This window comes from Symphalangus syndactylus, chromosome X (assembly GCF_028878055.3).
Source record: "Symphalangus syndactylus isolate Jambi chromosome X, NHGRI_mSymSyn1-v2.1_pri, whole genome shotgun sequence".
Taxonomy (NCBI): Eukaryota; Metazoa; Chordata; class Mammalia; order Primates; family Hylobatidae; genus Symphalangus; species Symphalangus syndactylus.
In genome coordinates this window covers 57,915,666-57,941,711 of record NC_072447.2, presented here as the reverse complement: position 1 = coordinate 57,941,711, position 26,046 = coordinate 57,915,666, and the positions used below count along the sequence as shown (strand labels likewise).

At 39.4% G+C, this 26,046-nt stretch overlaps 1 protein-coding gene across 4 annotated transcripts in view; it reads left to right on the top strand.

The window, feature by feature from the left end:
- EFHC2 (EF-hand domain containing 2) overlaps positions 1-26,046 on the top strand; it is a 201,627-nt gene that overhangs the window by 114,758 nt on the left and 60,823 nt on the right. The gene's annotated exons all lie outside the window — the stretch shown is intronic.

Below are 26,046 nucleotides of genomic sequence, written 5' to 3'. Positions count from 1 at the left end.
CATAGAAAGTCAGCTGGTCACATTGTCTTATGAATCAGGAGGTTGAAGGATCAGCAGAATGCCAGGAATGGTGCATCTGAGTGAGAAAGACAGAAAAAAGCACCACTAAGAACACCTCCTCCCCACCAAAATCTGGGGGACAAAGGAGGGACATCTCCAGGAATGTGATGAAGTTGGAAAATAGTAAAACTTCACCGATTATCACAGCAAAGGTGATATGTATGCATCTGTGTATACATGTGCTTACACACATATGTGTATTCTGAAAGACATGAAAATATAGGAATTGAGTGAAAAATATATGACAGTAGTTGGAAATATTATAACAAATCATGATTAAGATTTTCTCTAAGGTGAAGCTGAATTCTGGGACTATCCATGGCTGACCGAGGCAAATTTCCAAACAGCGGAAACACAGGGAAATTCAAATTCAGGGTCTAGTACAATTGTGAGACTTCTTAGGCTGAAAACAAAGTGAATGGAGCATTTAGGAGAATAAATTAAATCATGGATGGAGGACAAAGGGGACTTTCTCTTTAGGCTGAGAATTCTGGCTCCTGACAACGATAGTGGCTGAAAGCTATATAGTAAACTCCGCTTGATGTAGTCAAGATGTGGGCTGAGAAATGAGGAAGTGAGCCCAGGAGAGGGTAGCAGGGAGGTCTTTCCAACTTTGTGTCTGCAGTCGCCTATTGCATCACTACCTGGTGGCCTGGAGCCCACCATTAGGCCCAGAGTGTCCCAAGAGCTCATTTGTTGTTTTAACAAAGCTCTTTTATGTCTCCAAAATGTTCTTTGGAGAGAAGCAGTCAGAGGACATATTTTTATTGTTTAGAATTCCCAACCTTCTGGGATCAATAAGAATTTATAGTTCTTTGTTATTGTTCATAGTCACATACACATGTTCATAGTGTTTTGGAAAATAAATGGAGACAGTAAAGAGCAGAGACAATTACACAGGCCATGGGCTAATGGAAAGCAGTGGAGGAGAAAGCAACAAATTTCCATCAGAAATGAGGGAGTGGTTTCGTTTTATTATTTGTGTCCTTTTACAAAAGCATCCATTTTTCCAACACTTGCAAAGTCTATTGGAAACACTTTAGTGAGTTTATAGGGCTTTTTGGGAAGCACTTAGGCCAGGCAGGCGATCCAAGGAGGAAAAGTTGCTTTGCAGATGGAGGCCTGACCCTAATTGTGGGTGGGATAAAGGGCCACTACACTGTGATTGGAGGGGTGGCCTCAAGGAGCTGCATGCTCAAAAAGAAGGACCACCCTGTCCCAGAAATTCCTTAAAATGAAACTCAGATCAGGTTTCTCCTGGCTTGAAAAATCCTTCAGTGACTTGCCATTGTCCTTACAATAAGATCCAAACATTTGACTGCAGCCAGCAAGGCCTTGAGTGATGTGAGTCTGTTTGTATTTCCAGTGTCATCACCTCTTTTTCTGCAGCCCTGTCTTTTGGCCTCACTGACTGTCTTTCGGTTTCTCAAACACATCAATCTCTTTCCTGTCTCTGAGCCTATGCACACCAAGTTCCCTCTGCCTGAAATGCAGTCACCACCATCCTCTGCATGGCACACTCTAGGACTCATCTCAAATGTCAACTCCCAGAGGGGCTTTCATTCAGAGGGGCTTTCTAGATCCTATCTAGAGTAGATCACCTGCTGTTATTCTTAGCCACTTGTTTATATTTTTCACAGCACTTAGCACAACTTGCAGTTATTTTATTTAGAGATCTGTTTACTTGGGGGTGGGGTGTCTATGTGTGTGTGCTGTGTGTGTCTTCTTCTATTCGAATGTGAGCTTTCTGAGGGCAGGGAACTCAATGGTCTTGTTCCCTGCAGCATCCCCTACTGCTGGGCTCAATACATATAGTTACTAAATGAAATAATGAACCACTAGAGTTGTTCCTGGGGGTTCTAGTTTGGAGGTGATGGCATGGCCTTCAAATGAGAGCGTAGACCAAGAGTCTAGATGTCTCGATCCATATGACATTCTTGGTGCTGGGTGCTGAGCCCTCTGTGCTTGGGGCTGCTCATTTGTGCTCAGCCCAAAAATGGTCCCTGCACCTTGTCTTCAGCTCCATCTTATGCTTTTCAAACTCTTTCCTGAGCAAAGAAAAAGGAACTACATAGCCCGTGTCTATTACATCATACCCTAATTCAATTCTTTGCTCAGTGCTTTTACTAGCTAATATTTGCCTTTCATTATGTATGTGTATGTGTGTGTGTGTTTGTGTGTGTGTGTGTGTGTGTGTGTGTATTCTGACTCTCCTCCTCAGAATATAACCTCTTTGAGGGCAGGGACCTTCTCTTTCCTGTTTTCTGCTTTAGCCTTATGACTTATTTCAGTGTCTGGCAAACAATAGGGTGTTAATAAATACTAGTTGAATGGGTACTTTTTTTTTGTTTAGTGTTTAATATGCCTCAGATGAAATCCACTGAGATAATTCTCTGCTTTTGTGTCTTTTGTGTTCCACCTTCTCTTTTTTCTTTTCTTTTCTCCTTCCTTCCTTCCTTCCTTCCTTCCTTCCTCTTTTTCTTTTTCTTTTTCTTTTTCTTTTTTTTTTTTTTATTATACTTTAAGTTCTGGGGTACATGTGCAGAACGTGCAGGTTTGTTACATAGGTATACACGTGCCATGGTGGTTTGCTGCACCCATCAACCCGTCATCTACATTAGGTATTTCTCCTGATGCTATCCCTCCCCTAGGTCCCGACCTCCCGACAGGCCCCAGTGTATGATGTTCCCCTCCCTGTGTACATGTGTTCTGAATGTGTACATTTTATCTAGCCCTCACTACTTTGGCTCTGACCTGTAGGCTGATTGTGTCCATGCTAGTTCCTCAAGCTCAGACCTTTCTCCTGAACTATAAACCTGGAAACATGAATACCTCTGGGACATTTCCCCCTCGCATGTCTCTTAGGCATCCCAAAAATAACTTTCCCTAACTTGACCTCATTTTCTTCTTTCATAAAGTAGCAGCTAGGAGACTGTATCCTGATAAAGGCCATCATGGGCATCCCCAAGAGCCCAGACCAGGTGTTGGCTTTGTGTCTCCCCTCTCCCCTCTCTCAACCTCTCCCACTCACCCTTTGGAATTATATGTCTTGAACTACCTCTGGGAACTTTCCCTTCTTTCCATCTCCAGCTTCACGGTTGTAGTTCAGCTTTTCATCACTGTTTACCTGGACCCTCTGGAGAGCAGTGTAACTGATCTCTTTTTCTTAAATCTCATCCTCCAAAGTTTTGCCAGAGTGACCTTCCTAAACTCTGATCGGATCATTCCTCTGCTCTTAACCCTGCATCAGTGTGTCACGTGAGTTTGCCTACCTTTCTCTCCATATTTCCATCTCACTAGAAGAATACTTTTGTAGAAGCCACCATGTATTGAGCACTTACTGGGGGCTAAGCATCGTGCTAAATGCTTTATACCTACTATTCACTGGTAGCCTCCTGTCAAGTTGTTACTTGTTTGCTTCCCTGCCTCCACATGAGCTCCTGCCAATGCAATAGATGTTTGCTGAATAATTTAATGAACGATCCTATTTCTCGAGGAACATTCAGTCTAAAGCTTGCAGCAATCAAGTAAATAATTGATTTCCTTGCACCAGGGAAGGGCCATCTGGCTCTTACTTAGGGAAGTAAGGAGAAGCTAGGCCTGATCCTCACTAGCCAAGTAACTTGGGCAACTCACTTCACCTACCTGTATCTCACTCTTTTGTTCATATATTGGTCTCTGAGGTCCCTTCTAGGCTCTGACAACTGGAAACTCTGAAAATGTAAGTTTATAATATTCTTGTAAAATGTTCTCTTTTCAAATTTGTACATTGAAATAGTAGAGAAGAGCAGAGGCAAGCAAAGGCAGGATTGCAGCATAGGCCTGTGGGCTTGGCCTCTGTGGCCCTGACTCTCTTCTGCTTAGATAGCTGGCACTCTCAGCATACACCTGGGGCTTCAGGGCCCAGACCTGCTGCTCTGGGCAGTGGTCCAAGCCCCCAGCATTGCCCTTCTTCTCAGAGATGTGCATCTCCTCTCAGAAAAACTTTGAGGGTAGGAGCTGATAAACTACCTCTGTATAAGGTGCCATGGTCAATAATGGATTAATGTGTGGGCCTCCCGGAGATATTTGCCTCAGAATAGACCTGATGGAACGCAGGGACAGGCAGCCATCAGGAAACAGAAGTAGGGAATGTTTTTTTTGTTTTTTTTTTTTAAATTTTTTTATTTGGGTAGGGAACATTTCTCTTTTGCCTTGTGGGAATTCACCACTTCTGCTTCTGTTTCATTGGTCCTCTCTAGAATCTTTTTGGCATGGTCTATCAGATTCGCCTATGAGAGCTGCTGATCGTTATCCAAGAGAGTGCAGATAACCTTTCTCAGAGCCTTGGGATAGATACCTGGTGGCAGTGGTGGGCAGATTTCAGCAGGGAGCAGGGCAACGACTAAGCTTGGCAGGGCTAGTATTTCATGCAGTTGGGAACGTAGGCAGGGTGGGGCTTCCCAGTGAGGGCCCTGGACTCTGAACCACAGACAGCAGCAGCAGCAGCAGCACTGGGAGCCCAATGCCAAGGAAGATGTGGTCAGCCCATCTCTCTGGCCACCTCCCTGAGCCTTCATCTACCCATCAGAGGTGACACCTGGCCCCATGTAGCCTGTGTGTATTTTGATTAGCTGAGTGCTTGTCTCTTCTCTCCACCTGGGGAAGCTCTCAGAGGGCAGGGCCCATGCCTGGTTCACTCTTGTGTCTTTCCCAGATACCTCCAGAACCCAGTGTATCAGGCCTCAATGAACATAGTGAATTATTACAGATTTTTTCTTCAGGCCCCCATTATCAATTGCAGCGTCAGTAGCTCTCCTGTGAATATCCATGTAAGATTTAGAGCCTCAAGGAAATTTAAGGTTCAGAACCTCAAGGAAATTTTCTCTCTTGTAAAACTAAAATTCTTCCTAAAAGAGGTAATATAATAGAAATAGTTCTTATCACTGGTTTTGGAGTTGGCAAACCCAGATCTAGCTTTTGGCTCTCTTATTTACCAGCTTAGTGGCCTTGGGGAAGCTGCTGAATAATTTTTTCATCTGTAAAATTGGGATAGTAATACATAGGGCACAGCTGTTGTGATGAATACATTTGATACTGATATTAAAATTCTTATTGTAGCTGACTAGTGCATGGTAGATACTCAGAAAGTGAAAATGCTTTATCCCAATAGTTGTAAACTGGTGTCACCAACAACAGTAATAGGAATGTACATCTTGTTTCCAGTATTTCAATAAGCTTTATATTTACTCATGGTGGGGGGTCATTCAAAACATTCTTTAATAAATGAGGTTGAAAGAGAAACTCTAAAAACTTGTAGGCCTTGAAGATGGAAAATAATAAACATCATTGTTGGTGAACCAAGGCTGGGAAACATTAATATAATCCACCCTATTACTGTCCTTTACTTCACGGAAGGAGATTGTAAATTTAGTGCTTAGAACGTGGTAATGATCTCATCCTGATTTATCTAGGACAATTATCTCTCCCTTTATATGGTTTTGCCCTATTTTTATTTGGACTACTCTGTGTACGTTGCTATTGGTGTTTTTTATTGTAAGCAGTCTAGCATCTTTTAAGGAGGCCACTAGTCTATGAATCTATATGAACAAAAGCAAAAACAAAGACAATAAAATTCCAAAGCACTCAAACATAGGTTCTTATCATGAACCAAATAGATTCTTCGACAGTATTCATAGCCTGTCTTCAAAATGGAAATTTCCATATATGTTTTTGAAAACAGCATTTTGAACTTTCCTAAAAGCATTAAGTATAAATAATGTGATGTTGTAGAAAGAATGCTAGCCTGGGAATCAAAAAGATGGAGATCTTTGATTTGATTCTGTCACTGCCTGGTGGTGGTGTTTGTATTGGTGAGAGCTTAGTTTTAAAAAGGAATATCCTGTCTGGCTAGTTAAGCAAAAAAAAAAAAGAATTTATTAAAAGGAGCCTGGGCGGTTCACAGTGTCTTTGGAAGGGCTGGAGAAACAAGCTCAAGGCTGAACTATAAGAACAGTGCCCAAAACAGGGCTGTAGAACTTGTCTGATGAGAAAATGACCTCTGTTACCACCACCCATGACTCATTGCTGCACTTGCGTTGCTGCCAAGAACTTGATTTTACCACAGCCATAACTACCAGTATTTCTGGCAATCGTCCTTTACCACCCCTGAAGGCTGGGCTCCTTTGACACCAAACGTGGCCCACCCTGAGCTGCTTGTCTTCTGTTAATCCCTTCTGAGGCACAGTCTTAAGTAAGCTTCCCTGATTGGTAGAGAGCCTGGGTCACCTGCATATTTCTAACTGCAAGGAAGTCTGGGAAGTTGAGCTCTGACCTCTATGTTGGGGTGGTAGGAAACTTATGTGGGAATTTCCCCAAATATAGAAAGGCTATTTAAAAGATAGCCTTTGCAGAAGGTTTCAGTTAGACAGGATGAATAAGATCTGGAGATCTATTGTACATTATGGTGACTATAGTGAATAATGATGTATTATATACTTGGATTGCTAAGACAGTAGCTCTTAAATGTTCTCACCACAAAAAAATAAGCATGTGACGTGATAGATATGTGAGTTAGCTTGAGTTAATTACTTCTAAATGTATACATATATCAAAACATTACATTATGTGTTGTAAATATATACAATTTTATTTGTCAATTATACTTTAATAAAGCTGGGGAGAAATAAATAAAAGGTACCCTTTTCATTTGCCATGAATATTGCAGGGATAGTAAATCCAAACCAACATGAGCCAAACAGGAAACACGAATATATGTTGACAACAGGGACTAAAGTCTTTGTTTGTAACCAAACCAAGCAGAGCACCTACCTAGTTTTAGTACTTTGAAAATATTGTTTTGACTCGCCAAGCAGCTAAACAAGAGGCAAAGCCCTCCCCTACGCTTGGCTACTTTTGCAATCTCTGATGAACTTTTCTGAGTTTCCATTGCCTTACATGAAGGTATTGGATTAAAAATAGGTTTATAGGTTGAAAGCTGGCAGTTATATTTTGTATGGCTTTTGTTTAATGTTTTTAAGATTAGGAGTTTAAACCTAAGAATATATATATCTGGTGCCTCTTGGAAAATAGAAATTGGACCCACATTTCCCTATGGCAACAATCTTTTGGGGGTGAATGGCACTTGTTCTCTGCATTTCTTCTCAGTTTCTACTAGTCCTTATTGTCTCACACTAAGGCACTTTCTCCTATTTATCTTACATATCTACCCCAGTAGGTACTAGACTAGGTAATTCTTGGATTAGATCATAGAAGGCACCTCCCAGACATAAAATTCCATTATTTTGTTACTCTAGGTATTGTGGAAATAGGCATTTAGGAATCACTGTATAAATAGTTCAAAATAGAACTGAAGAGTAATTTTTTAAAATTAGAATCCAAATATGATTGTATACTTGGAAAATCTAAAGGAATCAATTTTAAAATGGTTGGAACTATTAAGAGTATTCAGGAAAGTAGCTAAATATAAGAAAGCTATATATAGAACAATAGCTTTACTTTATATCAGCAATAACTAGTTAGGAAGTGTTCTGAAAAGGGGAATACTATTTGCTGTAGCAACAAAAATGAAATATCTGGGAATAAATTGGACAAGAAGCATAAGACTAAAATGAATGCAATTTTAAAACTTGATATCTCTGAATGGGAAGACAATAAGGTGAAAATTCTAATTTTCCAAATTTATAGATTTGAAGCAATTCCAATTAGAATTATACAGTAGGTTTTTGCTGTTGCTGTTGTTAGATTTGGTTTTGTTTAACAGGGTTAAGGGAGATAAATTGACTGATTATGAAGGTTCATCAAGAAGAATAAGGATTGAGAATATCCAATAAAATGTTGAAAGAATATTAAAATGTAGATACTAGAAAGGTATATGATTTACATACATTTGAAAACATTTTCTAGCAGAGAAACAAAAATATCAGTGAAATACAGTGTAGAGTCCATAAAAGACCCATTTTTATGAACTTTCATATAAGTATGGAGAACATTTCAAATCAGTAGAGAAAGAATGGATTATTAATAAAGATTTTGGTGACAGTCAACTAGAAAATGCCTTTATACACTTATTTTGTGGTGGAGCACAGTTTCCAAAAGCCATAAAGGAAAGATTATATTGACTACAGAAGAATTTTATATCTCTCTATAGCAAAAGATATCAAACTTAAAAGACAAGGGACAGACTAAGAGAAAATATTTATAACCAGTGTAAGAGCCAGGGGATTAACATTAAGTACTTAAGAACTCCTATAAAATCAACAGACAAAAATGGATCAAAGACAGGAATAGTTCACAGAAGAAATACAAATAGTCTTTAAATCTATGAAAAGATGCCCAATAATGACACAAACTGAAACAATGATGAAATATTATTTCCACATACTATATTGGCAATATTTAAAAAGAATAACATAACTGACTCCAGGTGAACATGTGTGGTAACAGGTACTCTCATTTTCCACTGATAGGAGTTTAAATTGGTTCAGCATTTTGGAGGGCAGTCAGCAGAATGTGTCTAATGTTTAGACTCTTACCTGGTGATTGCACTTGTAGAAATTTTTTATTTGAAAAAATTTGGACAGGTGGATTGATAAATATATGTGTATGTGCATGTACGGTATTTATTGTAGCAAACTTTGTAATAGTAAACATTTGGAAAAATAAAATGCCCAACGATAGGGAAATAATTGGATATATTCTATTACATTAATTTCAGACAATATTTTTTAGCCATTAGAAAGAGGTAGACCACATATGCATACCAGAAAAAATGTTTGATGTATCAGTTAGGATTGTCTAAGTAATTCTGCAGTAACAACAACCCCTGAACCTCAGGGAATTAAATCAACCAAGGTTTATTGTTTGCTGACTTTGTGTATCCATTGTGGTTGTCAGGGAAATTTTGTTCATAGTAGCCACTCAGAGACTGAGGCTGACAGAATAGCCACTACCTTGAATGTTCCCAGTCACATTGCCATAAAGGAAAGAATTTTGGAGGGTCAAGTACAACAAATTCTTACTTGGAAAGAAATACATATCATTTACACTCTCAATTTATTGGCTAGCACTAGTCACAGGACCCCACTCATGTGCTCAGAAGAAGGAGGGAAACCAGATCTTGGTGAACAGCTATGAGTAGCTACCACATATGTGTTGTGCTGTTTTGTAGATAAAGCAAAATCCAGAAGTATGTTAATATCCTACGTATGCCAAAAATGTAAAAGTTGTGTGTGCATGTATATTTATATAAATATTTCAAGGAATGTATATCCTTTGAAGAAATGCTAGCAGGCTACACACCAAGCTATTAGTGGAGTATGCTTCATTCCTTGATTTTTAATTTTTTTTACAATGAGCAATTATTTTTTAAAACTTCAATTTAAATAAAATAAAACCCAAACAAATAAAACCAAAAAGCCTGGGAAAAGAGCTTATGGAACATTTTTTCAGAAAGAACATTTTTTATTTCTTGCTTCAGTTTCCAGAAACAGCTAATGGCAGATGCTGGCAGAATGTTCTGAGCAAAAGTCAAGAGGCTTGGAATCATAGAGTAGCACACAGGTTGTTGTAGTTGATAATCTACCTACTCTGATTATTGACTACAGTCAAATAATTGTAATGTGCTTACTTAAAATTCTTATTTTAGGGGCCACAATATTTTATGTTTATGCAATTACAAAGTTTCAGAGGTTTAAAGTTAAGTTTTGAGATGAAATGGTTTTTATAATTTTCAAATTCCTATCAAATTAGCATGTTTTACCCATTCATTTTCTCCAACATTTTATGAAAATTTTAAAACATCCAGAAAATTTGGCAAGATTAAATAGTGGACACCCCATATATCCACCACTGTACCATTTAACCTCTTACTTTATTTGCTTTATCACACATCTCTCCATTTATACATTCTTATATCCATCTATTAACCCATCTTAATTTTGGTGCATTTCAAAGAAAATCGTAGACATCAGTTACCTCCCTCTAAATATTTTAGCGTGCTTATTATTTATTTATAGTTTTTCTTTTGATGTAAAATTTATGTTCAATAATATGCGCAAACTTTATACATTTGCTGGGTATCACTAATTCCTTTATATTACTGAGTAGCATTCCATTGTATGAATATACCACCATTTGTTGATTCATTCCCCTGCCAAAGGATACCTGGATTGTTTTCAGTTTGGGGCTAATATGAATAAATCTGGTCTGAATATTCCTGGCACAAATATTTTTGTAAACGTGTTTTTATTTCTCTTGGTTATACCTAGGAATTGAATTGCTGGGTCATACAGAAAGTAAGTGTGTGTTCAGTTTTTTGAGAAACTGCCAGACCTTTTACCAAAGTGGTTGTATCAGTTTACATTTCCAAGTCCACATTTGTCAGTCTTTTGTGGTTGTTGCTTTCTGTGATCTGTTTAAGATGCCTTCGGCTGGCTCAAAGTCGCCTAGGATAGTCTCCTATGTTTTCCTCTAATAGCTTTATGGTTTTAGCTTTCGCTTTTAAGTCTATGACTTATCTCAAATTAAATTTTGTATATGGTGTGAAGTAGGGATCAAGGTTCATCTTAAATTCTTAAAATGCTTATTTGAAATTCTTATATTATGGGCCAACATATTTTATATTAAAGTAAAGAAAAAATAATTCTAGAGCTTTAGAATATAATTTTGAAATGGAAGAGTTTTCATAATTTTCAAATTCTTATTTAATTACTGATGTCTTACCCATACTTTTTTTTTTCTTATTCTATGGTATAGTTTTGACTGTTAAAATATCAAAATCTCCTTTGCAAAGGAAGCTAAAATACTGGCCTTTTATATTTTCTCAAATCTTATAGTTTTCAGTAGTTTCCTTATGTAATACATTTGTGTTTCTTGAAAATTGAAGTATTCTCACTAAAATAATATCCCAGTTAACTGACGAATGCTGGATACCAATGATCTTATTAACCGAAAGAAACTGTATACCACACATATAGTGGGTTATATTTTCCAAAGATTGCTTCAACAGTATCTCCTATCCAACATGCTCCCCTATAATGTGAACTTGATCCTTCTTCTTCTGAGGGATAAGGCCATGTCATTTCCCCTTGAATCTTTTTTAATTTACAATTTCTTATTTTTGTGGGTACATAGTAGGTGTATATATTTATGGGATACCTGAAATGTTTTGATACAGGTATGCAATGCATAATAATCACATCATGGAAAATGGGGCATCCCCTTAAGCATTTAACCTTTGTGTTACAAACAATCTAATAACACTGTAAGTTATTTTAAAGTGTGCAGTTAAATTGTTATTGACTATAGTCACCCTGCTCTGCTATCAAATACTATCATTCATTCTATTTTTTTTGTACCCATTAACCATCCCCACCTGCTGCCCTCCCCTCTCCCCCACTACCCTTTCTAGCCTCTGATAAGCGTCCTACTCTCTATCTCCGTGGGTTTGATTGTTTTGACTTGTAGATCCCACAAATAAGTGAGAACATGCGATGTTTGTCTTTTGTGCCTGGCTTATTTCACTTAACATAATGAGCAAATCTCATTCTTTTTTTTTGACTGAATAGTACTCCATTGTGTATGAGTACCACATTTTCTTTCTTTACTTACCTATTGGTGGACACTTAGGTTGCTTCCAAATCTTGGCTCTTGTGAACAATGCTGCAACAAACATGAAAGTGCAGATATCTCTTCGATATACTGATTTCTTTTCTTTTGGATATTTACCCAGCAGTGGGATTGCTGGATCATATGGTAGCTCTGTTTTTAGTTTTTTGAGAAACCTCCAAACTGTTCTCCACAGTGGTTATACTAATTTACATTCCCACCAACAGTGTACAAGGGTTCTCTTTTCTCCACATCCTCTCCAGCATTTGTTATTGCCTGTCTCTCGGGATATGAGCCATTTTAACTGGGGTGAGATGATACCTCATTGTACTTTTGATTTGCATTTATCTGATGATCAATGATGTTGAGCATCTTTTCATATGCCTGTTTGCCATTTGTATGTCTTCTTTTGAGAAATGTGTATTCAAATATTTTGCCCATTTATAAATCATATCATTAGAGTTTTTCCCTATAGAGTTGTTTGAGCTCCTTATATATTCTGGTTATTAATCCCTTGTCAGATGGGTAGTTTGTAGATATTTTCTCCCATTCTGTGGCTTGTCTCTTCACTTTGTTGTTTGTTTCCTTTGTTGTGCAGAAGCTTTTTAACTTGATGTGATCCCATTTGCCCATTTTTGCTGTAGTTGTCTGTGCTTGTGTGGTATTACCCAATAAATCTTTGCCCAGACTGATGTTCTGGAGAGTTTCCCAATGTTTTCTTGCAGTAGTTTCATGGTTTGAGGTCTTAGATTTAAGTCTTTAATACATTTTGATTTTATTTTTGATTTGATATGGTGAGAGATAGGGGTCTCATTTCATTCTTTTGTATATGGATATCCAGTTTTCCCAGCACCATTTATTGATGAGGCTACCTTTTCCCCAGTGTATGATTTTGGCACCTCCCTTGAATCTCGAGTTGGGCTTGTGACTCACATGTAACCAATAGAATATGACAGAAGTAATGCTGCATGACTTCTGAGGCGAAGTTAGAAAAGATGCGTGTTGTGCATTGTCTGCTATGACACTTCCCTTTGGAGACTGAGCTACTGCGTGTGTAAGAGGTCCTGCCACCTTGGGGCTACTATGCTATGAAGAAGCCCAGGCTACACGGAGAAACCAACCACATGTGGGTGGTAATTTGATTGAGAGCCCCAGCTGATATCTCAGCTAATGGACCTTGTCATGCATAATTCAAGCCTCCAGTTATAGAATCTTCCAAGTTAAAGCTCCAGACATTTTTTTTTTAATACTTTAAGTTTTAGGGTACATGTGCACAACGTGCAGGTTGGTTACATATGTATACATGTGCCATGCTGGTATGCTGCACCCATTAACCCGTCATTTAACATTAGGTATATCTCCTAATGCTATCCCTCCCCCCTCCCCCCTCGCCACAACAGTCCCCGGTGTGTGATGTTCCCCTTCCAGTGTCCATGTGTTCTCATTGTTCAATTCCCACCTATGAGTGAGAACATGCAGTGTTTGGTTTTTTGTCCTTGCGATAGTTTGCTGAGAATGATGGTTTCCAGCTTCATCCATGTCCCTGCAAAGGACATGAACTTATCATTTTTTATGGCTGCATAGTATTCCATGGTGTATATGTGCCACATTTTCTTAATCCAGTCTATTGTTGTTGGACATTTAGGTTGGTTCCAAGTCTTTGCTATTGTGAATAGTGCCACTATAAACATACGTGTGCATGTGTCTTTATAGCAGCATGATTTATAATTCTTTGGGTATATATCCAGTAATGGGATGGCTGAGTCAAATGATATTTCTAGTTTTAGATCCCTGAGGAATCGCCACACTGACTTCCACAATGGTTGAACTAGTCTACAGTCCCACCAACAGTGTAAAAGTGTTCCTATTTCTCCACATCCTCTCCAGCACCTGCTGTTTCCTGACTTTTTAATGATGGCCATTCTAACTGGTGTGGGATGGTATCTCACTGTGGTTTCGATTTGCATTTCTCTGCTGGCCAGTGATGATGAGCATTTTTTCATGTGTTTTTTGGCTGCATAAGTGTCTTCTTTTGAGAAGTGTCTGTTCATATCCTTCACCCATTTTTTGATGGGGTGGTTTGTTTTTTTCTTGTAAATTTGTTTGAGTTCATTGTAGATTCTGGATATTAGCCCTTTGTCAGATGAGTAGGTTGCAAAAATTTTCTCCCATTCTGTAGGTTGTCTGTTCACTCTGATGGTAGTTTCTTTTGCTGTGCAGAAGCTCTTTAGTTTAATGAGATCCCATTTGTCGATTTTGGCTTTTGTTGCCATTGCTTTTGGTGTTTTAGGCATGAAGTCCTCGCCCATACCTATGTCCTGAATGGTATTGCCTAGGTTTTCTTCTAGGGTTTTTATGGTTTTAGGTCTAACATGTAAGTCTTTAATCCATCTTGAATTAATTTTTGTATAAGGTGTAAGGAAGGGATCCAGTTTCAGCTTTCTACATATGGCTAGCCAGTTTTCCCAGCACCATTTATTAAATAGGGAATCCTTTCCTCATTGCTTGTTTTTGTCAAGTTTGTCAAAGATCAGATAGTTGTAGCTATGCGGCATTATTTCTGAGGGCTCTGTTCTGTTCTACTGGTCTATATCTCTGTTTTGGTACCAATACCATGCTGTTTTGTTTACTGTAGCCTTGTAGTGTAGTTTGAAGTCAGGTAACGTGATGCCTCCAGCTTTGTTCTTTTGGCTTAGGATTGACTTGGTGATGCGGGCTCTTTTTTGTTTCCATATGAACTTTAAAGTAGTTTTTTTCCAATTCGGTGAAGAAAGTCACTGGTAGCTTGATGGGAATAGCATTGAATCTATAAATTACCTTGGGCAGTATGGCCATTTTCACAATATTGATTCTTCCTACCCATGAGCATGGAATGTTCTTCCATTTGTTTGTATCCTCTTTTATTTCATTGAGCAGTGGTTTGTAGTTCTCCTTGAAGAGGTCCTTCACCTCCCTTTAAGTTGGATTCCTAGGTATTTTATTCTCTATGAAGCAATTGTAAATGGGAGTTCACTCATGATATAGCTCCCTGTTTGTCTGTTATTGGTGTATAAGAATGCCTGTGATTTTTGTACATTGATTTTGTATCCTGAGACTTTGCTGAAGTTGCTTATCAGCTTGAGGAGATTTTGGGCTGAGATGATGGGGTTTTCTAGATATACAATCATGTCATCTGCAAGTAGGGACAATTTGACTTCCTCTTTTCCTAATTGAATGCCCTTTATTTCCTTCTCCTGCCTGATTGCCCTGGCCAGAACTTCCAACACTATGTTGAATAGGAGTGGTGAGAGAAGGCATCCCTGTCTTGTGCCTGTTTTCAAAGGGAATGCTTCTGGTTTTTGCCCATTCAGTATGATATTGGCTGTGGGTTTGTCATAGATAGCTCTTATTATTTTGAGATATGTCCCATCAATACCTAATGTATTGAGAGTTTTTAGCATGAAGCGTTGTTGAATTTTGTCAAAGGCCTTTTCTGCATCTATTGAGATAATCATGTGGTTTTTGTCTTTGGTTCTGTTTATATGCTGGATTACGTTTATAGATTTGCGTATGTTGAACCAGCCTTGCATCCCAGGGATGAAGCCCACTTGATCATGGTGGATAAGCTTTTTGATGTGCTGCTGGATTCAGTTTGCCAGTATTTTATTGAGGATTTTTGCATCAATGCTCATCAAGGATATTGGTCTAAGATTCTCTTTTTTTGTTGTGTCTCTGCCAGGCTTTGGTATTAGGATGATGCTGGCCTCATAAAATGAGTTAAGGAGGATTCCCTCTTTTTCTATTGATTGGAATAGTTTCAGAAGGAATGATACCAGCTCCTCTTTGTACCTCTGGTAGAATTCGGCTGTGAATCCATCTGGTCCTGGACTCTTTTTGGTTGGTAAGCTATTGATTATTGCCTCAATTTCAGAGCCTGTTATTGGTCTATTCAGAGATTCAACTTCTTCCTGGTTTAATCTTGGGAGGATGTATGTGTCGAGCAATTTGTCCATTTCTACTAGATTTTGTAGTTTATTTGCATAGAGGTGTTTATAGTATTCTCTGATGGTAGTTTGTATTTCTGTGGGATCAGTGGTGATATCCCCTTTATCATTTTTTATTGCATCTATTTGATTCTTCTCTCTTTCCTTCTTTATTAGTCTTGCTAGTAGTCTATCAATTTTGTTGATCTTTTCAAAAAACCAGCTCCTGGATTCATTAATGTTTTGGAGGGTTTTTTGTGTCTCTATTTCCTTCAGTTCTGCTCTGATCTTAGTTATTTCTAGCCTTCTGCTAGCTGTTGAATGTGTTTGCTCTTGCTTTTCTAGCTCTTTTAATTGTGATGTTAGGGTGTCAATTTTAGATCTTTCCTGCTTTCTCTTGTGGGCATTTAGTGCTATAAATTTCCCTCTACACACTGCTTTGAATGTGTCCCAGAGATTCTGGTATGTTGTGTCTTTGTTCTCGTTGGTTTCAAAGAACATCTTTATTTCTGCCTTCATTTCATTATGTACCCAGTAGTCATTCAGGAGCAGGTTGTTCAGTTTCCATGTAGTCGAGCGGTTTTGAGTGAGTTTCTTAATCCTGAGTTCTAGTTTGATTGCACTGTGGTCTGAGCGACAGTTTGTTATAATTTCTGTTCTTTTACATTTGCTGAAGAGTGCTTTACTTCCAACTATGTGGTCAATTTTGGAGTAGGTGTGGTGTGGTGCTGAAAAGAATGTATATTCTGTTGATTTGGGGTGGAGAGTTCTGTAGATGTCTATTAGGTCCTCTTGGTGCAGAGCTGAGTTCATTTCCTGGGTATCCTTGTTAACTTTCTGTCTCATTGATCTGTCTAATGTTGACAGTGGGGTGTTAAAGTCTCCCATTATTATTGTGTGGGAGTCTAAGTCTCTTTGTAGGTCACTCAGGACTTGCCTTATGAATCTGGGTGCTCCTGTATTGGGTGCGTATATATTTAGGATAGTTAGATCTTCTTGTTGAATTGATCCCTTTACTGTTATGTAATGGCCTTCTTTGTCTCATTTGATATTTGTTGGTTTAAAGTTTGTTTTATCAGACACTAGGATTGCAACCCCTGCCTTTTTTTGTTTTCCATTTGCTTGGTAGATCTTCCTCCATCCCTTTATTTTGAGCCTACGTGTGTCTCTGCACGTGAGATGAGTTTCCTGAATACAGCACACTGATGGGTCTTGACTCTTTATCCAATTTGCCAGTCTGTGTCTTTTAATTGGAGCATTTAGCCCATTTACATTTAAAGTTAATATTGTTATGTGTGAATCTGATCCTGTCATTATGATGTTAGCTAGTTATTTTGCTCGATAGTTGATGCAGTTTCTTCCTAGCCTTGATGGTCTTTACAATTTGGCATGTTTTTGCAGTGGCTGATACCAGTTGTTCCTTTCCATGTTTAGTGCTTCCTTCAAGAGCTCTTTTAGGGCAGGCCTGGTGGTGACAAAATCTCTCAGCATTTGCTTGTCTGTAAAGTATTTTATTTCTCCTTCACTTATGAAGCTTAGTTTGGCTGGATATGAGATTCTGGGTTGAAAATTCTTTTCTTTAAGAATGTTGAATATTGGTCCCCACTCTCTTCTGGCTTATAGAGTTTCTGCAGAGAGATCACCTGTTAGTCTGATAGGCTTCCTTTTGTGGGTAACCCCACCTTTCTCTCTGGCTGCCCTTAACATTTTTTCCTTCATTTCAACTTTGGTGAATCTGACAATTATGTGTCTTGGAGTTGATCTTCTTGAGGAGTATCTTTGTGGCATTCTCTGTATTTCCTGAATTTGAATGTTGGCCTGCCTTGCTAGATTGGGGAAGTTCTCCTGGATAATATCCTGCACAGTGTTTTCCAACTTGGTTCCATTCTCCCCATCACTTTCAGGTACACCAATCAGACGTAGATTTGGTCTTTTCACATAGTCCCATATTTCTTGGAGGCTTTGTTCATTTCTTTTTATTCTTTTTTCTCTAAACTTCTCTTCTGGTTTCATTTCATTCATTTCATCTTCCATCACTAATACCCTTTCTTCCAGTTGATCGCATCAGCTACTGAGGCTTGTGCATTCGTCACGTAGCTCTCGTGCCTTCGTTTTCAGTTCCATCAGGTCCTTTAAGGACTTCTCTGCATTAGTTATTCTAGTTATCCATTCGTCTAATTTTTTTTTAAAGCTTTTAACTTCTTTGCCATTGGTTCGAATTTCCTCCTGTAGCTCGGAGTAGTTTGATTGTCTGAAGCCTTCTTCTCTCAACTCATCAAAGTCATTCTCTGTCCAGCTTTGTTCCGTTGCTGGTGAGGAGCTGCGTTCCTTTGGAGGTGGAGAGATGCTCTGATTTTTAGAGTTTCCAGTTTTTCTACTCTGTTTTTTTCCCATCTTTGTGGTTTTATCTACCTTTGGTCTTTGATGATGGTGATGTACAGATGGGTTCTTGGTGTGGATGTCCTTTCTGTTTGTTAGTTTTCCTTCTACCAGACAGGACCCTCAGCTGCAGGTCTGTTGGAGTTTGCTGGAGGTCCACTCCAGACCCTGTTTGGCTGAGTGTCAGCAGCGGTGGCTGCAGAACAGTGGATATTGGTGAACCACAGATGCTGCTGCCTGATGGTTCCTCTGGAAGTTTTGTCTCAGAGGAGTACCCGGCCGTGTGAGGTGTCAGTCTGCCCCCTACTGGGGGGTGCCTCCCAGTTAGGCTACTTAGGGGTCAGGGACCCACTTGAGGAGGCAGTCTGCCCGTTCTCAGATCTCAAGCTGCGTGCTAGGAGAACCACTACTCTCTTCAAAGCTGCCAGAGAGGGACATTTAAGTCTGCAGAGGTTACCGCTGTCTTTTTGTTTGTCTGTGCCCTGCCCCCAGAGGTGGAGCCTACAGAGGCAGGCAGGCCTCCTTGAGCTGTGGTGGGCTCCACCCAGTTCGAGCTTCCTGGCTGCTTTGTTTACCTAATCAAACAACTAACTCGGCAATGGGCGCCCCTCCCCCAGCCTTGCTGCCACCTTGCAGTTTGATCTCGGACTGCTGTGCTAGCAATGAGTGAGACTCTGTGGGCGTAGGACCCTCCGAGTTAGGTGTGGGATATAATCTCCTGGTGTGCCATTTTTTAAGCCAGTTGGAAAAGCACAGTATTAGGGTGGGAGTGACCCGATTATCCAGGTGCCGTCTGTCACCGCTTTCTTTGACAGGAAAGGGAATTCCCTGACCCCTTGCACTTCCTGGGTGAGGCAATGCCTCGCCCTGCTTCGGCTCGTGCACGGTGCGCTTCACCCACTGTCCTGCACCTACTGTCTGGCACTCCCCAGTGAGATGAACCGGGTACCTCAGTTGGAAATGTAGAAATCACCCGTCTTCTGCGTCACTCATGTTGGGAGCTGTAGACTGGAGCTGTTCCTATTCAGCCATCTTGGCTCCTCCCAGCTCTAGACATTCTTCTGTGCTCTGTCTGAATTGCTCACTCTCAGAAACCATGAAAATAGCAAAATGGGTGTTTTTAGCTGTTAATTTTTAGGGTAGTTTGTTAAAAAGCAATATTAACTGGAACAGCATGCATCAGTGCATTCCAGGGAAATGAAATACTGAAACTATACTGCATTCACATGAAGTATTTAATTTTTGGTTATTTGGAGAACAATTTGATATCCTTTAGTGCCTCAAAGTCATGGCTGTCCAGTTTTTTAAATGCAGGGGTAGAGAAATCTCATGCCACATCTTGGAAGAATCTCTTGTTCAAAGACCTTCCCTTGTCATACATATAATTAAAATGCAGAAATATGTATGTGTGTGGATATATATAGATACATGTGTGTGTGTGTGTGTGCACGTCAAGATTCTTTGTACTTGTGTCTTCCATCTGCAAGAACAGTAGGGAATCTCTTCCTTTCACCTGAATTCAGCCAGGTGAGGTGGCGGCTTTTGTGAGTTTAGATGTGTTTTCCATCCAAAGAAGATGTGGTCTCCTTTTCTAAGACCACATTTGATTTTTAAAATTTTAATTTAAATTATATTCATATACAATAAGATTCACTTTTTTTGGTGTACAATCCTGGTTGTGATGCATTCCTAGAGTTGTGTAACTGCCACCACAGTAAAGATACAAAACAATTCTATCACGCTGCCTTCCCCCTTCCAACACCCACTGCCCCCCCAATGGAAGTATGCTTTCTCTCGAGTAAACACATAGGAGTTGAATGTCTTGATCATATGGTAGGTGTATGTTTAAACTTTGTAAGAAACTATCATTTTTTTGTTTTGTTTTAGAGGTTTTCTACATCTTTCATTAGATTTTTCCCTAGATTTTTTTTGGTGCTATTGAGTGGCATAATTTTTAGTGGTTGCTCTAGAGTTTGCAATATACATTTACAACTAATCCGAATTGTATCAGTCAGTTCTCACACTGCTATGAATAACTACCCGAGACTGGGTCATTTATGAAGAAAAGAGGTTTAATTGACTTACAGTTTTGCAGGCTATACAGGAAACATGACTGGGAGGCCTTAGGAAATTTACAGTCATGGCGGAAGGTGAAGGGGAAGCAAGAACTTTCTTCACAGGGTGGCAGGAAAGAGAGAGCAAGCGGGGGAGTGCCACATGCTTTTAGATCATCGCATCTCTTGAGAACTCACAGTCACGAGAACAGCATGAGGGAAATCTGCCCCCATGATGTAATTACCTCCCACCAGTTCCCTCTCCCAACATTGGGGATTATAATTCAACATAAGATTTGGGTGGGGACACAGAACCAAACCATATCATAAGTTCAGTTTCAGATAACATTATACTAGCTTCACCAGTAGGCAAGTACTCCTTCCCCCTGCTCTTGTATCATTGCTGTCATTCATTTCACTTACATATAAGCATACATAAGTATAAAACCATGCATAATCAAATGCATTGTTGCTATTATTTGAACAAACTTTTATGATAGATCACTTAAGAATAAGATAAATAAAAGCTTTTACTTACTTTCATTTACTCCTTCTCTAATGCACTATCTTTCCTTATGTAGATCTAAGATTTTTACCTAGATAATTTCTTTCTCTTCAAAGAGCTTCTTTTAACATTTCTTGCAAGGCAGGTTTACTGGCAACAAAGTCCCTCCATGTTTGCTGAGAAAGTCTTATTTCTCCTTCACTTTTGAAGGAAAAATTTCACAGGATACAGAATTTTAGATTGGTGGTCTTTTTCTCTCAACACTTTAAATATTTCAGTGTACTCTCTTCTTGCTTGCATGGTGTCTGAGAAGTCAGATGTAATTCTTACCTTTCCTCCTGTATGGGTAAGATTTTTTTCCCTGTAGCTTCTTTCAAGATATTTTCTTTAACTTTCATTTCCTACAGTTTGAATGTGAAATGCCTAGGTGCAGTATTTGTGTTTTGGTTTGGTTTTGGTTTGTTTTGTTTTGGCATTTATCATGTCTGTTCTCTGAGTTTCCTGGATCTGTGATTTGGCATCTGACATTAATTTAGGGAACTTCTCAATCATTACTTATTCAAATATTTCTGCTGTTCTTTTCTCTCTTTCTTCTCCTTCTAGTATTCCCATTACCTGTTTGTTACACTTTTTGTAGTTGTCCCACAGTTCTTGGATGTTCTGTTCCATTTTTTTTTTTTCAGTCTTTTCTCTCTTTGCATTTTGGTTTTGGAAGTTTCTATTGACATATCCTCAAGGTCTGAGATTCTCATCCATGTCCAGTTTACTACCCCATTGAAAGTATTCTTCATTTCCGTTATAGTTGTAAACCAAAAATAAAATTCAAAGCCCCCCACCTCCTCTGGATGGACCCCTCCTCTCAGCAGGGGTATCCCTGAGGGACTAACTTGAGGGACTAGTTCAGGCCATGATGAGGGGCAGGGGTCAGACATACCTCATTATACCCTCTTCCCTTTTGGAATTACTGATAGAACATACTCTTTAAGTCTGATGAGAAATGTGTACAATCTATTCTCTCTGAAGCCTGCTACCTGGAGCCTTCATCTGCATGATAAAACTTTGGTCTCCACAATACCGTATCATTGTAACCCAGACATTTCTTTCTATTGATTCAAGATATTGAGATAATAACATAACTCTTTGAACTAATTGCCAATCAGAAAATTTTAAAATCTACCTATTACCTAGAAGCCCTCGCCCTTTGAGTTGTCCCGCCTTCTCAGACCAAACAAGTATATCTTACATGTATTTGGTTGATGTCTTATGTCTCCTTAAAGTATATAAAACTAGGCTGTGCCTCAACCATCTTGGGCATATGTTCTCAGGATCTCCTGAGGGCTGTGTCACGGGCCACTGGTCACTCATATTTGGCTCAGATAAATCTCTTCAAATATTATAGAGTTTGACGCTTTTTATCAACATAGTGTTGTTGATTGCTAGCATTTCTTTTTGAGTTTTTCTTAGAATGTCCATCTCTCTGCTTACATTACTCATCTATTCTTGCATATTGTCTAATTTTTCCATTGTAACTCATAGCATATTAATTATGGTTGTTTGTTTTAAATTCCTGGTCTGATAATTCCAACTTCTTTGCCATATCTGAGTCTGATTCTGATGCTTTGTATTTTCAAACTTTTTTTTTTTTTGCCTTTTAGCATACCTTGTAATATTTTGTTGAAAGCCAGACATGATGTACTGGGTAAAAGGAACTGTGGGCCAGGCACAGTGGCTCACGCCTGTAATCCCAGCACTTTGGGAAGCCATGGTGGGCGGATCCCTTGAGCTTAGGAGTTTGAGACCAGCCTGATCAACATGGTGAAATTGCTGTCTCTACTAAAAATAAAAAAAAAATCAGCCTGGCATGGTGGCTCATGCCTGTAATCCCAGCTACTCGGGAGGCTGAGGCGGGAGAATCACTGGAACCCAGGAGGCAGAGGTTGCAGTGAGCCTAGATCGCGCCACTGCACTCCAGCCTGGGTGATAGAGTGAGACTCTGTCTCAAAAAAATAAATTAAAAAAATAAAAGGAACTGTGGCAAGTAGGCCTTTAGTGATGTGATGGTAAGGTGTGGGGGCAGGAAAATATTCTCTAGTCCTCTGATTAGGTCTCAGTCTTTTAATGAGCCTGTGCTCCTGGACTGTGAAGTACCCTCAGTTCCTCCCCTCCCCTTCCCCTACTCTAGATGGGACCGGATGTCTGGAGGGGACTGGAGTCAGGTATTTCCCTTACCCCATGTGGATGGCTAGAGCAGGCTGCAGTTGAGTATTACCCTTACCCCAGGTTGTTAGGCTCTGATAAAACCCCAGTAGGTTAGGCTCCTGGTTACGTTGCTACTCTTCCTGCCAGAAGTCTGAGGACATATTTTTTGATAGTCGCTGTGAGAACCTGATGGAGATCGTGGAGGTAACATTTACATGAGTGCAGGCTCTCCGCCCCACCCCCCTCATCCACTTTGACTGGGATGTCTACAGTTTTAAAAGGCATTAACAATTTTTTGGTTCTTTTTTAGAAGTGGGGTCTTGTTACATTGCCCAGGCTGGATTCAAACTCCTGGGCTTAAGCAGTCCTCCCACCTCATCCTCTCAAGTAGCTGGCATTACTGTGTCCTGAGACCTCAAGAGTTTTTATCCCTCAGGCATATCCACACTGAGCCTCCAGCATTCCAATTACAGTCCAGAGTTTTCTACCTTGGTACTGGTTCCCACAGAGGTTTCTGCTCCAGTAATTTGTGATTCTCTGTATGTTTCTGCTTGTCTGTCTAATTTTGGGGACAATGATTTGCCCTGTGACTTCACTTCTCTGACAGATCTAAGAAGAGTTCTTGATTTTTCAGTTTGTTCTTTTTTTTTTTTTTTTTGAGAGGGAGTCTTGCTCTGTCACCCAGGCTGGAGTGGCATGATCTCGGCTCACTGCAAGCACAACCTCCCGGGTTCACGCCATTCTCCTGCCTCAGCCTCCCGAGTAGCTGGGACTACAGGTGCCTGCCACCACGCCCGGCTATTTTTTTGTATGTTTAGTAGAGACAAGGTTTCACTGTGTTAGCCAGGATGGTCTCGATCTCCTGACCTCGTGATCCGCCCGCCTTGGCCTCCCAAAGTGCTGGGATTACAGGCTTGAGCCACCGCACCCAGCCAATCATTTTTTTATTTTTTACTTCCCAAACTGTTTTTTGTTTGTTTGTTTGAGATGGAGTCTCACTCTGTCGCCCAGGCTGGAGCGCAATGGTGCGATCTCAGCTCATTGCAACCTCCGCCTCCTGGGTTCAAGTGATTCTCCTGTCTCAGCTTCCCAAGTAGATGGAACTACAGGTGCACACCACCACGCCTGGCTAATTTTTGTATTTTTAGTAAAGATGGGGTTTCACTATATTGGTCAGGCTGGTCTCGAACTCCTGACCTCAGGTTATCCACCCACCTCAGCCTCCCAAAGTGCTGAGATTACAGGTGTGAGCCACTGCCCCAGCCTCCAAACTGTTTTTTAAAGTAGTTGTATATTTTTCTTTTTTACCAGGAGTCTTGGAGAGTTCTAGTAACTTTACATGCTTATCACCCTTGATATCGTCTGTCTTTTAAATTTTAGCTATCCTAATAGCTGTGTAGTAGTATCTCATTGTGATTTTGATTTGCATTTCCCTAATGATTAATAATGTTGAACATCTTTTCTTCACTTATTTGCCATCCATATATCTGGTGAACTACCTATTCAAGCCTTTTGTTCATTTTTAGTTTCTCTTATTCCTGAATTTTGAGAGTTTTAAAAATATATGCTGGATACCAGACCTTTATCAGATATATGATTGCCAAATGTTTTCTATTTCTCTGTGGATTTTATTCTTTTAAAAGTATCTTTCAAAGAGCAAAAGTTTTAAATTCTGATTAAGTCCTATGTATCAGTTTTTGCTTCTATGGATTATGCGTTGGTATTGTAGCTAAGAAGTCTTGGCCTAATCCAAGGACACGCAGGTTTCTTTTCTACTGTATTTTCCTCTAGAAGCATTATCATTTCAGATTTTATATTTAGGGCTGTGATCCACTTTGAGTTAATTTTTGTATGGGTGCGAAGTATTTGTTAAAAAGTTTTGCTCGTTTGCATATGGATATGCAATTTTTTTTAGCATCATTTGTTGAAAAGACTATCCTTTCTCCACTGAATTGCCTTGTTGAAAATCAGTTGTCCATGTAGGAATGGGCCTGTTTCTGGACTCTATTCTGTCCAATTGACGTATTTGTCCATTTTCATACCAATACCGCATTTTCTTGATTACTGTAGCTTTATAAGTCTTGCAATCTGGTAGTGTTAGTCCTCCAACTTTGTTCTTCTTTTTCAAAGTTATTTTGGCTCTATACTGGATCTTTGTATTTTCTTTTGAACTTTGGTATCAGCTTGTCAATTTCTATAACAAACCCTGTTGGGATTTTGATTGAGATTGCATTGACTCTACAGATAAATTTGGAGACAATATTGAGCCTTTTGACTAATGAACATGGTATGTCTCTCCATTTATTTTGGATTTTCTTTATCTCAGAAATGCTTTATAACAGTGGTCCTCAAACTTTTTGGCACCAGAGGCCGGTTTCATGAAAGACAATTTTTCCACAGACCCAGGTGTCCAGGCTGGGAGATGGTTTCAGGATGATTCAAGCACGTTACATTCATTGTGCGGTCTATTTCTATTATTATTACATTATAATATATAATAAAATAATGTAGAATCAGTAGGAGCCCTGAGCTTGTTTTCCTGCAACAAGAGGGTCCCATCTGGGAGTGATGGGAGTCAGTAACAAATTATCAGGCATTGGATTCTCGTAAGTAGCATGTGACCTAGATCCCTCGCATGCACAGTTCACAAAAAGGTTTGCACTCCAATGATAATCTAATGCTGCTGCTCATATGATAGGAGGCAGAGCTCCAGCAGTAATGCGAGCAATGGGGAGTGGCTGTAAATACAGATGAAGATTCGCTTACTCTCTTGCCCACCCACTGCTCCTCTCTTGCTGTGCAGCCCAGTTCCTAACAGGCCACGGACTGGTACCAGTTGGGGACCCCTACTTTATAGTTTTTAGGGTATAGTGCTTGCACATCTCATGTCAAACTTCTCACTAAATATTTTATTTTTGATATTTTCATAAATATGTTTTAAAAATTAATTTCTTATTGTATATTGCTAATATATAGAAATAAGATTGATATTTGTATATTGATCTTATATTCTGCAGCATTGCTAAACTCATTTATTAGTTCTGGTAGTTTTCCTTTTTATTCTATCAGTTTTTCTACGCTGATGGTCCTGTCATCTGTGAATAAAGACATTTTTACTTCTTTATTTTCAATCTGGATTCCTTTGATTTCTTTTTGCTTGCTTTATTGCACTGGCTAAAAGTGCCAATATGGTGTGTTTTGTCACATGAAAGCTTTAAATTTTTAATTATACTTGAATTTGTCCATCTTTTCCTTTATGGGTTTGTGAATTTTGCATTCT